This window comes from Ornithodoros turicata, unplaced genomic scaffold, assembly GCF_037126465.1.
Source record: "Ornithodoros turicata isolate Travis unplaced genomic scaffold, ASM3712646v1 ctg00000746.1, whole genome shotgun sequence".
Classification (NCBI taxonomy): Eukaryota; Metazoa; Arthropoda; class Arachnida; order Ixodida; family Argasidae; genus Ornithodoros; species Ornithodoros turicata.
This window is the reverse complement of record NW_026999400.1, coordinates 382202-399052: the sequence shown is the minus strand read 5'-3', so window position 1 is coordinate 399052 and position 16851 is coordinate 382202.

Sequence of the window (16851 nt, the reverse complement as noted above, 5' to 3'; positions counted from 1 at the left end):
ACACACAGGTAAGGAAGCGTCATCAATAACCTGTTTTCATCGCCGTCCCTCAATTTATCGAACGGACAATTCGCTCAAAATGACAGGTATCTGAACGTGAACTCCTTTATACAGAATACGCGAAGCTTAAGCGCACCAGGGGGGACATTCTGAAATTGCCCAACAAGATTCCCCAACAGTTTATACAATGGAACCATATTGCGGGAAGAAAATAATGGAACAAGCCTTTCGAGACACCCCTGCTCTTTTGTGCAGCGAAACGTTTTCACGAAAGAGCGCATCTTCCGTCATGTTTCCCCGCTATTCAGGCGCTGATAAATTGCCTAAAGGTGGGGAATCTACGCGAGGTATCGCGGAAGCACATTGAGGTGAGTAATAAGCAGGGGGGAGGAAAGGAGGAGATTGGCGGCCTCCGAATTCGACGGTTTGGGAGCGCTTCCCGTTCATAGATATCGCTTTTAATTGCCGCTGTACTTGCACACACTGTCAGTTTTGAGCTAAAGTGATTTTAGTTTTGCTTCGTGGTTAGTGTCAGGCCAATGGATTACTCGTAGCGCAACAAGAAAGCAGGCGAGCCGGTTTGTGACGAACATCAATACTTACTGTTTCATTCCCCACATTACAACCACCAACTGGATAGAGTATCGCCCCCTGGCGATGAAACTCCCCATTCATCATCTCGAGGTAAATCTGTTGTTCTTGTTTACTGAAAACCCCCGAGAAGTGTGTGTGTGTGAGGGGGAAGATGCAAACGGCCCGTCTCTTCTTTTCTCCGTCCTCATAATTTTAAGTATGAATAACTCCAGTCCTCAACCCTCCATTGACTCCACAAACTCGCAATGAGTGCGCAGGATAGGAGTCATATCTTTTTCGATTTTATGGACCATGCGACAACATATTAAAACATATAATCCGTAAAAATTGTTTCCTTTCCAGGTGGCACTGGCTTTGCTCCTCACGTGAGGCTTAGCAATATTTTTTGGACATCCTTCATTGTTCAAGGTAGGGCCAATACAAGCCTTTACGTAACAGACCCTTCCTCCCCCCTTTTTTTTCTTTGTTCTAATAAATATAGCCCCCCCCCCCCCCCCCCGGGGGCGTAATAGGAAGAGGCGTCCCATATTGTGGAAGTCTTCAACACCGGAACGGCAACCATATTACGTTATGCAACTTATGCCACATGTATTGTTCTCTCAAAATATATTAACACCGCGCATGTGAACCTCAATTGATCTGAGTAGACGGCGCTTCCAGCGCTAAACAGCGCTTCCTTCAGTCGAGACAATGTGTGGTGTTGAGAGGGCGCAAAAAGGCATTTTTCTCGACTGTCTGCCTCTCACCATAATAGACGCGTACCATCAGCTCTAAATCAAGCTAGGTCCTTTATTCCCCATCGTGTACAACATCGTCCCGGGCATTTACTATCCGCTCTCCCGGTCGGAAATGGCCAATAGGAAACTATTAGCGCCCTCCACGTTCCTGCCTCGCCATTACAAATGGGGATACGGAGGAACGCGTGTGGGAAATCGCAGACGCGTTCCAAGTTGGGTTTAACAGCTGCTTGCTCTTTAGGGATTAGTGGTTAGCGTACAAGCCGGTCTTGCGAAAGGTTGTGGATAGAGATTGTTGGGAAAAGCAAACATATGACCCTGAAAGAGCAGTGTGTTATGGACATCATTAGCGCTGCGAGGGAGCGAAAGCGACTGGAACAAAATTATTTTCTTTCTAAATCGGGTCATTTCCGGGATATTTAATAAAATTAAGAACTCTTAAAGGTACTAATTATTAGTATTGCTACACGAGCGTCGGAACAAGAAATCTATTCACTTTCTAACAAAAGTATAGGGCAATTATCTTCTCCCAAGAATCATAGTTACTGATGATAAGCTAAGAGTACTAGCACCAAACTACAGTAAACCATATAAGTTGTGCGTCCTACCCCATTGTAACGGGGCCCATTCGTTCATTCCCTGCTTCACCTTCAGCAACGGGGTAGAGCATCACCCCCGGCGATGAAACTCCTCACCCATTATCCTGAAAAGTTGTTGTTGTTGTGCGTCCTAAAACAGAAAAAACAAAAACAAAAACTGACTACCACTGATCTCTATGTATAAAGGCCGGATGGCGCATGGGAGAGGGGCTCGCGGGGGAGAGGCGTGCATTCGGGCCGCCATGTTGGGAGGCCCTAAAGCGCAGTGTGCGCCCATAGAAAACAATGGGAGGCAACGGAGATTGTGAGTATTTATAGCGCTGCAGGCGTTGATCGTTGCTTGTCATCACACAATTTTGTAAGGTGCCAGTATACTGATGTATCCTAACAGTGTTTCACAGGTGTCCTGCCGTTCGATTCTTAATTACGTTATGTTTTGCATTCCGAAACTAGACCGTCACAGCAGTGCAGCGCTGGGGATTGTACTACAGTACGTTTCCCAGCCAATATTTCAACAAGAAACGATGTGAGGTTAACAACCACCATGTATGTAATATCCCGTGCTGCGTTCTGGACAAAAATTGTTCCATAAAGAACGGTCCGGGAAAGGGTATACTCGCATGGCAGAAAGAGATCGTTCTGTAGTATCACAGCCGTTGTTTTAGCCGTGTATCGGTTTCGTATGATTTATATCAAGCACCGCCGCAGAAAGTGTCTTTTAGTGAACGACTGCGGTGCTTTGCCTCGCAAATATGGACACACCGAAGCAGCCCAAATACGTTGTGAGCGTGATCTAATTGCTTCACGCAATTAGAACACGCTTGTTAGGACAGTTAATCAGGTAGTGATGTAAGCTTAATCAATTAAGTTACTTCACCTCCTTGAGATGCAGGATTTACCTCTTTTTGAAGTACAGCCCTTCTATATGTTTGTTTGTTTCTTCCTTCATTTGTTGATTATTTGCAGGCGCGGTTGTGCCAAACTGAATGCCCTTCTCGAGTACTCACATGCTTTTGCTGAATACAACTGCAGCGTGAGCAACGCTGCTTAGGAACGGGGGCCTGCTATCCAGTGCTGACTTTGTCATGCTTGTTATGTGGAGCATGTTCAAAAAAATGCAGCTGCACATCTGAAACTCCAATGAGTATCATCGTCATCTAATAGAGAGCGTCGTAGCACCGTTGTGAGACCAGACACGCTTTCTGAATATCTTCTATGGCACCTTCCGCAGTTTGCACAATTTTGTTCAGCATCGAAGTCTCTCATAGGAACCACTTTGCATTAACTGTGACTCCCATCTTACATTTTGATGTGCAAGGGCCTTCTTGCACTACACACGTATGGTCTGCAACAGGATAATTGCAGCAGGACGATTTGGAGCTTGAAACAGTTGTGATTTTGTCATTTTGGCCCTCGTGTACCCAGTCTGTGAAACGTAAACAAAAAAAAAATCTAACACGATATGCTTTTGTAAAGAAGGTCACTGATGGTGAGTAAAGAGAATATACAAGTTCAAGTTTATTCAACATTTTATATCATACATTATATTATTCAACATTTTGTATCAAGTATATACAACATCAAGTTTATTCAAGTTATTTCTTGCACTTATGCGTTTCAGGATACAATGAACGTGCAGGGAGGTCACAAAAGACTACATTTATTGTTTTATGACCTTGCTACAATGACAATATATATTTTAGGAATGACAATGGACAGGTACTCTCTCTAAATTTGTAGCACTCAATTTTAGGTTAGAATGAGCAATGAATAGCAACTTCCCTCCTGGTATTTTCTTATATATGATGAATTTTGAATTTAATGTGATCAAATATGTGTTAACATAATAGTATATATAAGAATATAATACGTGATAAATGAATGTGATCAACAGTAGATGTAAACAACACCAGTAGCCAGAGAAGTGCATTCTCAAGAAATAATTTTCTTCTTATAGCATATATGTGCATGCCTATTAACTGAAACAATTATCACGGTTCTCACGGTTTTAATTTCTGAGAGTGTACTGTAGAGACGGCTTACATCTACAACAGTTAATACAAGGTATTATATACTGTGAACGCCTTTAAAAATCCCACGTGACACATATGCCTTTACTTTCTGGAGGTGCTGTGGTAGTCAAAGTTTGTGGGCATTACGCAGGTTCTGCACCCATTTCTTGAGTATGTCGAGGCAGCTGTGAAGTAACCTGCATTGATGATGATTATTCCAATTTTTATGGTGCATCGACAACAAAGGAAATAATACATCAGAACATTGATTTGGGTGCAACCAGTTAAAAATGAATATGTTGTTTAATAAATGCATTGGACAAATGTTAAAACATCAGTTTAAAACATGGTTTACAATCCGTGTATCTTCTAAAAATTAAAAAGATGAAAAACTATTCTAAAAAGAATATGGGGAACTCTTCTAAAAAGAATTATAATCTCTAATTATTATATTGCTGGGTGAAGGAGCCTAAAGTGTAAGGTGTATTTCTGATGTGAACATGTAAGAAAATATGCAAAACTGAGAGAGGCTAACCACAGTGCGTGCACTGAGGTTGTTCCTTCCTGTAAAGTAGAAACCAGTGGATGAGGAACGTGACACTTACCTGTACACCCAGCCGTATCACACTACACAGATTATCCTTGGTTTGATTTGTGACAAAGAATCCTACGTAACGGTGGTGTGGCGCGACTTGAATAACGCCTTTGTCTGAGCTGTATCGTCAGCTTGTTACGATAGTAATAATTTGTAGCGTGTCGCGCTATTTGAAGCAGTTTTTAAGGCAAAAGCGGTCTCTCAATACAGGTTTCGTCATGAGGGCTACCCAGTGCACAAAACAATACCAATACATGAAAAAAGGTGACAATCGTGGTCTCATTATGACGTAATACCGAACTTGCGCGTGAAGGTAATTCAAAGAAATGAATGTGGCACTTGCTTCCGCAGAGAACACCGTGTACCATGCTAGCAATGCATGCAAAAAAGCGCTCGAGTGCTCGCACATATATTGATGACAACACTACCTGTGTAGTGTAACGTGTTCTTTCAAGCATATTATGCACTCAAACTGTATTTGCCGCCGGGTAAAATGCAAGTGTGCTCGATTGAACGTCGGAAGAGCGATAAAGCAACCTGCATCCAGTGCTCGTTTTGGACAAAAAAACACTTCATAATGGTAAACTAAATATACAGAATGAACGCCTATTTATTCCTCGATAAAGAGTGACTCACCTGTATAAATTTAGGCCCTGTAACCTTGCCAGTACGGTTGGTACGACCGTAATTGCAAGAAGTTGCCATGATCGCTGCGGCGACTGTTGTGAGCACCGTAAGATGGCGGCCGGTTTCTTCACGCTCGCGCTCCCTATCCGCGATCCAGCCTTTTACAATCGAGATCAGTGCTGACTACTGAGCAGACGCACACCAACAATGTGCGTGTGCGTTTTGCTCGTCATCAGTAGCCACCGTTTTCTTTTTTCTTTCGTTCTTTTTTTTCTTACGAATGTATGCCACCGCTCGCTTTTTAATCATTCTTTCAGTGGCATATCCTTGTCATGTATAGAGTGTGGGATGTGTGTGACCGTTGAACTGGAGCTGGCCTTGTGCTGCGCTAGTACAGAACTGGCCCCCCACCGCCCGGAACTGGTTCAGAGAGTGCAGGCCTAGTCGAACGTACCTAGAATGATAGTAGAAAAAGTGACAGTTCCTGAAATTGGGAGAGGGAAAGCATGATCCCAGCGAAAGCCGTACGCACGTAAGTCATGCCTGTGTTATCTCTTTCCCGGATGATTGGGTGTGGGCTGGGTTTCCAACCTGCTTTCGTGGGACTTACAACGATTGCGCTGAAAAACCCGTCGCGCGCATTCCTCTGGGAGCTCTGTAGAGCATGATGTTTGGCTATTTTTTTCGATTGGATAGCTCCTGAATATCCCTGTCAATTATCATTAATTTGAGTAAATTAGACACGCTCTTCACATTGGTGGGGTAAAAAGTGACCTTTACTTTGCAAATCTCCTACTTCAGTTCGCAAAAACTGACGTAATCAAACTTACGTTGCACGATAGTAACATCAGGAAGTGGCAAAAACCTATAACAAATGCCGTTGACCGCATGATTCTAGGTGGTGTAGTATTTTTATTATAATTCAATGACACGTTTTCTGGGACACCCTGTATATTTCTCCGGTAATCTGGTCGTGCCCTATTTCTGGACAGTTTTAAGACATTTACGGCAGTGCATACTCGTAGGTAGACAGAATGGTATGAAATACAAAAAAAAAAATATTATGCTCGTTTTGTAAACTTTGAAGATCTCGTACGGAATCCAAGAAGCGTACCAATCACCAGCCCACAGGCAATAACCCTAAATATAAAAACAAATAGAAACAATGGGAATTGCAAGCAAACAAAAAAATATCAATACGGATAATCCCCACTTACGTTACTCAGTCCTAATATGCTGAAAACAAACTGCAAAGTAACCAGCGTGGAAGACAACAAATGAAACAGCGCGCGGGTCGGCTTCACCTCTAGATCAAACATGCTGCAGTGAAGTACCCTTTACAGGCGCGTCACTACAATATCTGTATCATTTGCAAAGCGGCATTTGCGAAGCGGCGTATCTTTGTTTGAAGAGAACAAAGAAGAGACAAAGGACGCGACAAAACGGACAAAGAGTGAACACATTGCGAGTCTCCATGTCTGCTCGGTCACATCTTTCGCTCCCCGTTTGTTTTCCTAAAACTCAAGAAAATGTTGCCCGGTTCACGTAACTACCAGCTCGCTTGCATTACTTGTAGCTAATTTGCTCATCCACTATCATTAGAATGGCTACAATAGCAGCCATAACACTAGCAACAATGTATATCTACTGAAGAAATGTAAACCTCTCACGTGCATAACCTTACTATTTTTAGGTGTGACGTCAGAAAATAAAGTCATCAAAATTGCATTTTCCATGTGCACGAGTCGTAGTGTCACGATTTCACCCGCACTGCGTTAGAACACTCTTCAGTTGAACACTTTTTGCGTTAAAACACTTTGAACATGTGAGCTGCATTAAAACACTTCAACTGGATCTGCTGTGGTCCTTTGTCGTTATAGCTCCCGGAATCTGGTGATCCGACCTTCGAACGCACTTTCCGTCTATCATTACGCCATTGCCTGCCCGTATTATGGCCCACTAACCTAGCGGCTTGGTGCACGCAGGTCGAACGCCAGTTCGCCCTTGCGAACGTCACATCGTGAGCGACCAAATGCTGAAATGTCGTCTGCGTCCTTCCAGGAGGGTTTGCCATCTCCTAAAACGTTCGTTTCGTCAATTGGTGGTCCATGGTGGTCCATAGAACACCATGCCCGCCACCATGCCCACCATCCAGCAACCAGCGCTCTGCCCTCGAAACTCTTCTGACCTTTTTCGACACCATAGGAATTCGATCCCTACTGTGAAGGGGCTCATTATTTCATTCCCCACATCAGCACCAGCAATGGGGCAGAGTATCGCCTTACGATGAAGCGCCCCATTCACCATCGTTAAATAAAGTTGTTTAACATCACCGGCACGTTTATAGCAGAGAAGGATGCAAGAACCTTCACAGAGAACGACTCGTTAAACACTTAACGGATGTAATCGCTTTCACACTACCCAATTTGCACCGACAGCCCTAATTCCCCTAGTAAAGCACCTTTTACGTAGATACCCTTTTATTAGAAGAAGCGAAACCACGAAACAAAACGGCAAAAAACAAACAAAAGAGAACATCCTATACCCGGCGCAGCATTCACTAAACAAACAATCCTAGTCCGAATGAAACACCAATATCAAGCAACCCCACGCAGACGACAACAAACACTCCAACGAAATACGTCACCGTGGCAATCGTCGAATTACCAATCAACGATGAGGAGGCGGAGTTACTTAGAGAGCCTTTTATTGGCTGATGAGGGGGGAGAAACAGAGAGTGAAGCGCAATTTCCTTTCCCGGCGGTTGAGGGGAAAACGGGAAAGCAGGGAAGAGGAAATGAAATCGCAGTACGATGGAAGGGAGCAGTAGGCAGTAGGCGCTATTTCAGTGCAGGTTAAGCGAAGCCGCCAAATGTAGGGGATTCCCATTAATTTGCACGAACGTGTTGAGGGACCGTCGCGGTGTGGCGCTGTGGGAAATGGTCAGGTGGCGCCAGCGCCCGGTTTCACAGGTAATTAGTTCCGTGGTGAAAGGGAAACGATTGAGTGAGAGGGAAGAGTGATGCAGGCCTGTCGTAATTGTACGTGTAAAACGGAACTAAAGATGCCTTAACAGCTCGCAGAAAAGTTCCAATGTCAACAGAAACAAATGTGCTAGTATGGAGCGCTGCGGCTTTCTGGAAGATAATACTATGTTAAGACCATCCGACTGGGATAGCAACGCACTATATTCAGACTTTCATAGATAAACGGTGGTAATTTGTTGTCTGAAGCTGCTGTATGTGTACCGAAGATAATGGTAATTACTGTCGCGGTTGGAATTTATCCTCGACAATGAAGAACGCTGGCAGAATTTCAAAGATGCGCGGCTGGGGATCCCTGAAAGGTACATCACAAATAAATACTACACATCAGGACGCACGGTCAGGAAACGTCACGCTGCTTAAATGAAACCCCGTCGATTCCTATGCAAGAGTTCAAATGTTCCGATATATACGTTGATGAAGAAGTAAAATGTTCCAGTCTGTGTGCACACAAACGTCTATTCCATCCTTCCGTCAACGCTGCCACGAATTAAGTGTTTTAAGTACTTTAGCGATGTTGATGAGATACCCTTGGACTTAAGACATTCCTGGCGAGTCTCAAAGTTTTCTGTGCAAAATGCGACGAGTTGTTAAAAATACCTACGAAGGAATAAAAAATAACAGAAAAGCAGACTGTATTATGGCAAAAAATCTGTCACAATTGTAGCCGAAAGATGAGCAATAGGTCAGGCCTGTACAGGTTGGGACAAAAGTTTACGGAACATGCGAGCGGCGTACATTATCTTCGGTGCGACACCCTGGCGGCTGGCGGAAGCGGGTGAGTTCACTGCTTCGGAGGGGTGGAAGGGTGCGCTGTTAGCGACACACAGTGGCAGTTCTGGTGCCGCTTGAGTGTGTCTGGAAGTGGAAGTTGCCGCTGTGTGACGCTAACAGCGCACCCTTCCACCCCTCCGAAGCAGTGAACCCACCCGCTTCCGCCAGCCGCAAGGGTGTCGCACCGAAGAGAAGGTACGCCGCTCGCGTGTTCCGTAAACTTTTGTCCTAACCTGTACAAGTGCAAAATATTCTGTGGCTTATTTTGTTATGAATGAGGAAAGAACTATGAAATATCACATAGGCAGATTCACTATTTGTCAACATTGTACATAGAAGTATGTTGCGAAAACTCATTTCAAGCAATTTGTAAATAAGTAATGACTTTACCGCAATGCAAGTGATTACTTTGCCGTGTGGCAATTTTGACTAATTATTCGACTTTGTGGTAATTCAGCTTCTTATTATTTAAGTTATTCACCGTCAATAATTTTCATGATTAATCACACCGAACTCGATGGCTTAACACCCACAGAACGGTAGACCGGTTTCGACGTTCCAAGCTGATACCTGGCCGAAGACGCCTGCAGTTTGGTTCCGAGGTTGCAGAGCCAAGCCAAGCTAAGCCAAGTTAAGCCAAGGTTTGATGCCATGCTAGAGAAACTACAGCAGGGCAGAACTAACTCGAAGTCCTGCCACTTGCTTAAAACCCGGCTGTTTACAATCTTAGACGGGCTGAGCTGTCGCAAAACATGCTGTGCTCGAAACGTTTCGAACAGCCGCTTCCAGTAACACCAGCCCGTACGAGATAACGCAGCCATCTCTCTACCACGTTTTAAGTGGCACAATATTCCACGGACTCATATACGAGACAGCAATCGTCATACACCGGAGACAAAAAAGCGCCCTTTTCGCTTATCGATTCTCCACATCTAATCGATGCCTAATGGCACGCAGCACGTGGCTGTGCTCATCTCCCGCTTGTCTAAAAGCTTTTTTGAGAAGATAGGCACCGATAAACATTATACGATACACCAACGGACATGCCGCTTAAAATCATTTCTAAACACGAAAGCCCGTCCCACATAATGGCCCCAAACTCTCCCTCCACGTACTAATAATGTGTTTTCGAGAGCATGATTCACTTACCTCAGAATCACTCTTTGGCGCGCCATTCTGTTTTAAAAAGCGACAGTCATTCCCTACTTTCCCAGCTTTGTTCCGCGTGCTGATAAAGTGCACGCACGGGCAATTCGAAAACGGCAAATTAGCTGCCACCAAGCGAAATCTATAACTGATTATTTCGTTCCGGCATAATTTCGCTGCACTGTCTCCTACCGCTATTGCCTCCCGCGGCGAACTCGTCAGAAACCCGTTAATGCTCTTTCCCTTCTTTCCAATCCAAATCAAATCCAGAGCTGTTAAAGCGTCTCCGTAAGAATCGTCTGCTAGCTCGACAGTACGATTCTAGAATCAATAAAGAATACATCTCGAGAAAATCGTTACAAGAAGAAGAAAAAAAAAGAATTTGCTTTGATAGGAAAAATGAAGGAACAAAGTGAAGCGATGAAAGTTTAATGCACGTAACAGCCGGAGTCCTGATGGTCTCTAATTCAAAGAAAATGTGGACGGCTATTATTTGAAGATTTCGGTTTATTCCTCTGTTATGGATAGATACCACTTCGGCAGCAAATGGCCGGAAATCGGCGCTAGCGAAGAGAAAATTGTAGAAAGGCGGCGAACGACGGTGTTTTGGAGCTACTGGGACGGGACCATTTTTCAAAGCGAAGCACCTATCTGTCTTTCGACTGTTTCTGCTCCCAATTGGGTCTGTACATAAGAGCTGGCAGCATGTGTTCATCTATCCTGTTCCGTTTGTCTCCTCTCTGTGTGGCGGGCGAACGCTCCATTTTATGGCGTGGTGTTTGTACTGCGGAAAAAGGATGATTTGGGTTCAGGCGGTGTTTGAGGTAGAATTTAAAAGGATGAACGAGGACTTCCATTCTTCGAACGAAGCAAACGGTTTATGGACCGCCGTCCAGTTGTTGTGTATGCATTTTGCCGGTAAAGATTGTTTGTGTAAATAGGTACGCAGAAAGGGGTATTCACGGTGCCTTTTTGAAACTGCATATCGTGTTCGCAATAGTGATTAAGCGCAAATCGAAAACAACCTAGATTTTTTTATGCGGTTTCGCTTAAAACGAAAGAAATGGAACGGAACTCTTGAAACAACGCATATTCTAATATGTGTTTAAATTTTAAATGAGCAATGGGGTTACATCTGACGGTGCTCGAAACCCTGTTTCATCTTTCAAGCTATGTCTCTACCGAAGAAACGCACCGTGACGTGATCATGGCTTTGGTAGACAAGCGAAACTGAAACTGCATCACGGCGGAGAACACAGCCGTTTCAAAAAGCCGTATTCCTACACGAAGGTCAAGGGTCGCTTCTTTGTATTAATGGTACACACAAATGATATTACGTATTTGGTTGATTTGGTGTCTTTATTGCGTCGTCTCCAAAGTCAATGTCGTACGCAGAATGTTGTTGTTGGTTGGTTAAATAGCAAGGGGAGGTTGAATTCGCGCAAGCGAACTCTGCTACCCCAAAACAAAGAAACGGTACGATCGCACCACAGAAGGTGTGAGCGCATCGCAAAAGTTCACCGGGGCGAGCGTCACGACCGTGACCACGCAGGACCGAGCGCGCCGTTCACATCAAGGATCATAGTAATGTCCACGCACCGTCTAGTGTAGGGTTTCTAGTCCAGTTTTCACAATGAAATTGACAAGAGCATTGAAGGCCGCGTCCCTGTGCTTAGCGTCCCATACGCCTAAGACTTTTTCTATGCTGAAGTCCCTGCTGTCGAGATGGCCAAGGGTCCGCCTCAAGATGCCTCTTTGTGCAGCATGTTTTGGACAATGTACGATGATATGTTCAGTGTTTTCCACTGCCCCGCATAGTAAACAGTTGGGCGAGTCCACCTTGCCCACTTCATGAAAACTGGCGACCATAGGGCACATTCTGGCGTAGACTATGCAGGAGAGTTTCTATTTGACACATAGTGTATGGGGCCGGTTGGTACATATCCCCTGGCCAGGCGACAACCAGAAGAAGCTTTCTTCTGTTGTCGCTTGGCCAAGAGAGTTTCTATTTGTTTGGGCGTTCTTGAAGGTATGGTAGACTTCAGCTCCGGTTCTAGCGTGCGCAGGAGTGACGGCCCACTGTCGGCTTGGTGCCATTTTGTCCTGCGGATGTCAACAGTCATAGATTTTAGGAGAGATTTGATGTGCTGCTTAGAAAACGTGACTAGATGTTCTGGTGCGATGTTCCCATTTCGTCCGCCTTCTCGTTACCACTTATGCCAATATGGCCAGGTATCCACTGAAGAATGACGTCGTGAGCGATGTCTGCGCACTTGCGATACGCTAACAGGAGGTCTCGTACTATTGACGCCGTACTGCCTTTTTCCAAGAACGATGAGATAGCTTCAAGGCCGGCTTTGTTGTTGGAGTTGCGCTGAATGTATTTTGTTATCATCACTTAGTTCCCGCTTGTTTTGTATGGAGATGCCACGTGCATTCCGAGAGAAACTCGTGCCCTTCAGGCTCCTGAAGATGTAACGGCCCGGTGGCCATCCTTAGGAAGGGCTACCGGTTGAATGGAGCAGAGCAAGGCCATACAGCTAATAATATGGTTATTGGTAAAAAAAACGCACACTACAACATTAGAAACAAGTAAAAGCTTGACGTTTCGGGAACAGTACTGCGCCCATCATCAGAAACAAGTTGCTTGTTTATCCATTAACGGTAGGTAGCCGTCCGGAAGAGGGCATGGGTGTTTGTTGACAGAACTGCGTATCTTTTTGATGAACCAAGATTCGAGTTGTTTACGTATTCACCATCGTTCTTCACGTGCCAAAATGTCAGGGTTATCTAGGTCAACTTTGTGTCCGCTTAACCACACGTGGGGGGATATATATTTATTGAATGGAAAGCTACACGTGGTCAGTCGCATTTTTTGTCGATTTGGTGATTTCCCGTCTATGTTCCTTCATTCTTGTGCGATTCTTGATTCATCAAAAATATTAGCAATTCTGTCAACAAACACCCAGGCCCTTTTCCGGACTGCTACCTACCGTTAATAGATAAATAAGCAACTCAACCAAGACACTTGTTTCCAGACCTCGGCAAAACTCACTCATGAGCGCGCTCACTCATGCTCATTCACGCTCAATTCGCCTAATGAACTGAGCGTGAGTGAGCGATCCGAGAGCTGAGCAGACGGTGAGTACGCGGGCCGAGAGCTGAGTGGGCTGTGAGTGAGCATTAGGCGCTAACCGCATGGAGCGTATTTTACAACCGAAATGGGCCAGCGTTGTCTCTGCCGAACCGCGCGGAACGCGAGCAGAGTTATTCGAACCGCATGCGACGGATTCTCGGCGGGCGTGGTTGGCATGGTGACGCGTCGGCTGCCTGCTTGTGAACGCGGTAGCGCCATATGTACGTACATACTAGTTGCATTGTAGCCATGCTGATGATAACACGCAATGTAATCTGTTTCCACTTTCGTAAAACTTCGAGCTGTCAAGATGTGCGTCCTCTTTTGTGTACCCGCGCGTCCCCGAGGCACTTCTGGCTTCGCCTGGTTCCAGCTGGTCATGTTCCTTGTTGCTGTCATGCTTCTAGTCGCCTGCTTCGCTTCGCGATATTAAGTAATCACGGTAACATAATCAGACTGAGTATGCCGATCATGTGCTGGAAGCAGCAGCGATAAAATATGACAGTCAACTTCAGTCACATACAAATACCCGAGACGTCAAACCGGGACTCCAGTAATCAGTCATCGTAAGCGCATGACACAATGAAGAAAGGCGACACACACACACGAAGCGTACTGTCAAAAAAGTTTATTGACTGACATATATATTGTTTAAAAACTTGCTAAAATTTTCTTTGTCGATTACGCCATTGACGGAAACGGCGCTAATCCCCACCGCTCTCCGGTAAGTATAAATACATTTGCTTAAACACGTAAATACACTTACGAGTTCGTCCGCGAGTTTTGTCCAGAATAAACGATTCGTCACGTCATTGTACTCGTCCATCTTCACATTCCAAGTGTTCAACATCGTACACCACGAATCGGGCAGCCATGTTTTCTGTTTATGTGCCGTGCTCACCGTGCTGTAGGGAGGGCAGTCACGTGTACTTTACTCTCGCTGCTCACTGGCTGGCCCGATTCCGCTCCGCTCGTCAGTGCCGAAATTTCTATCCCGCCAGATATGAGCGTTTCGGCTGTGTGCCTATTGTTCTGCCGTTCGGTTGCACGCTCCGCTTGAATTCGGCGAGAAAATACGCTCCATGCGGGAGCATGAGTGACCGGGCCGAGAAGTGAATGGGTAGTGAGTGAGAGTGACTGAGCGAGCCAAGAGCTGAGCGGGCAGTGAGTGAGTGAGCGTGAGTGCGCACTGAGTGAACGTGAGCGCGCGATTCGAGAGTTGAGCGGCCAGTGATTGAGCGTGAGTGTGCGAGTCTGGATCTGAGGGGCCAGTGGGGCTAACTGAGTAGTGAGCGGCCCATTTGCATACGCTCACTAATTACATAAACATCCTAACTTTTAAATTTTACTTCGCACGCTTACGGTACCTCTGTTTTACTATGTTCAAAGCTAATAATATGTAAGGAATTACAAAGAAAAAAATCTTACACTATGAAAAGCTATATTTAAAAGTGGCTATATTCTCACTTATTGATTTTTTGCTATATAGTAGTTCCAGTCTAGCAAGTTGGCGGCGCTGTTGTACCATCTGACGTCATTTATTTGTAAACAGGGACAGGTCTATTATATTGATAAAAACAGTCGGGAAAAAGCAGCCGCGCAAGACCGACACGATCCTCGGGTGACGTCGAAAAGTCCCCGTGCCTTTCTTCATGTTTCTTCCTTCTCAAATCAAGCGCTGCTTATACCCGTCTGAGCATGCGCCGGTCTACGTCACGAGTCACATGTAAGGGGACCATGTTACGTCACGACGTTCCCTCATTCGCTGATACGATCTTTCCAAGAGTTGAGGATCTTGGGAAGTGTACGGAACAGAGGCCTCCCGAGCGCTCTGCGGGTCACCTATATATAATTGCGCCTGTCGTTCTTTCGCAGGAGCTCACGTTATTTGTTGCAGGACACGCCTCAGACGCTTTAAGACAAATGTCGGTACAGTGCCCTGTGAAGTCGGCCCAGGACGCACGATCCCCCAGCGATACTAGTGACGTTGGCCGCCTGAGCGTGGCCGACTACGGCAAGCACTTCCATCTTCCACCACCACCATCACAAAAAAAAGGGGGGGGGGCGACACCTCAGTGTTCCTTTAAAGTGTTCGCGACACTTCATCCCAAGCCATCCCAGATAAACGTAAAAGGGGATTATTTGTATCGATGCTTATCTTCCGTTTTATTCCGTGTTAGCGGCGTGAAGCAACTGTGGCTATGAGGCGTACACACGGAGACAGATGGAGAGAGGACAGCAGCAAGGGGTGGTGGACAGGAGGGGGGGTTAGTATGGGTCCAGGGCCAACTTCAGGGGGAATTGTGCCGTCATTCGTCTGGAAAGTCTGCCGGAAAACCCAGAGAAAACCCTAGACAGCACAGCTGGTGCGGGGACTCGAACCCGTGTCACCTCCCAGTCTCAGTGTGGAAAGCGGCCACCCTAACCACTACGTCACGGGAGCTGGTCGATGTGAATCTGAATTCCTGGCTCTGTAGCATAAACGCCTATGGAAGATCGAAACCGAAACCGCGAATACAGAAAATTATCCGGCTCTGACTTCACGGCCGGTGGAGAGGGACTGCGCGAGGCAGGCAGCGCGGGAGGTCACGTGGTAACGGCTACCAATGGGAATCACCGCAGCTCTCTTTCCTTTTAAGTCGGAGCTTGACGCCGTACGTGTGTTCAATGGTTCACATCTCGCCAAATAATTAATTTGTCCTGAGTACTGTGGCATGCTGTACAATCCGTGCAGGATGTCATGAACCACATCTATCAAACTGTCGCATTCCCTTAGGCTACATACAATTCACATACACGACAGCCCCACGCACGGCCTTCATCACAGAGTTAACACACCTGAGCCTAAAACATGATGCCTAACGCAATAGACATTTTTAGAAAAGCAAGCGCCACCTGTGTCACACAAGGGATCATGGGAACTTCGAGCGCCTTGAAGCACAACGAGACAGCCAGGCGGAGGTGCAGGAAGAAGATCCAACATTCCCGGTGTGCACAGCAGCAGCGTCAGTCGGGGTAAGCCATAACCGAAGCAGACAACAGAGCAGTGTCTCTCAAATTTCCCATGCTGCTTTGCGCCACGCGCTTGGTGGCGCCCGCATCTTATTAAAATCGTCTACTCATGCCAACGCGCAAGACGCTGCATCCATTGCCAAGGATATGCCATTAACAGACTGCGGTCTCATCTTTTACACAGCGTTTGGTGTAACGCCTCAGCAACCCCACTATCGATCCCGTATGCGTGCAGACCAAACGCTTTTTTTTTTTATTCCTTGCACTTTTCACGTATACAATACTGTGTAATGACGACAAAGCAACTGTGGTTTATAGCCTGTACGGCTTATAGCAAAGATACAAAACAGACCTCATGATACTACGGAAGAAAGGTGGAGGCGTCCACACGATGGGATCAACGTAAAATCTTGCAATATCACACCATCACGCCATAACTCGGTGCTTCTATGAGCACACCACGGTCAATATTAAAAGAAGAAGGCGTAATGACCGCAAACGCCGACCACCGAAACCAATTACCGACCAGCGCTTCAAACGAAATCACGCAGTAGCCGAATTCACGGAGACCTCAA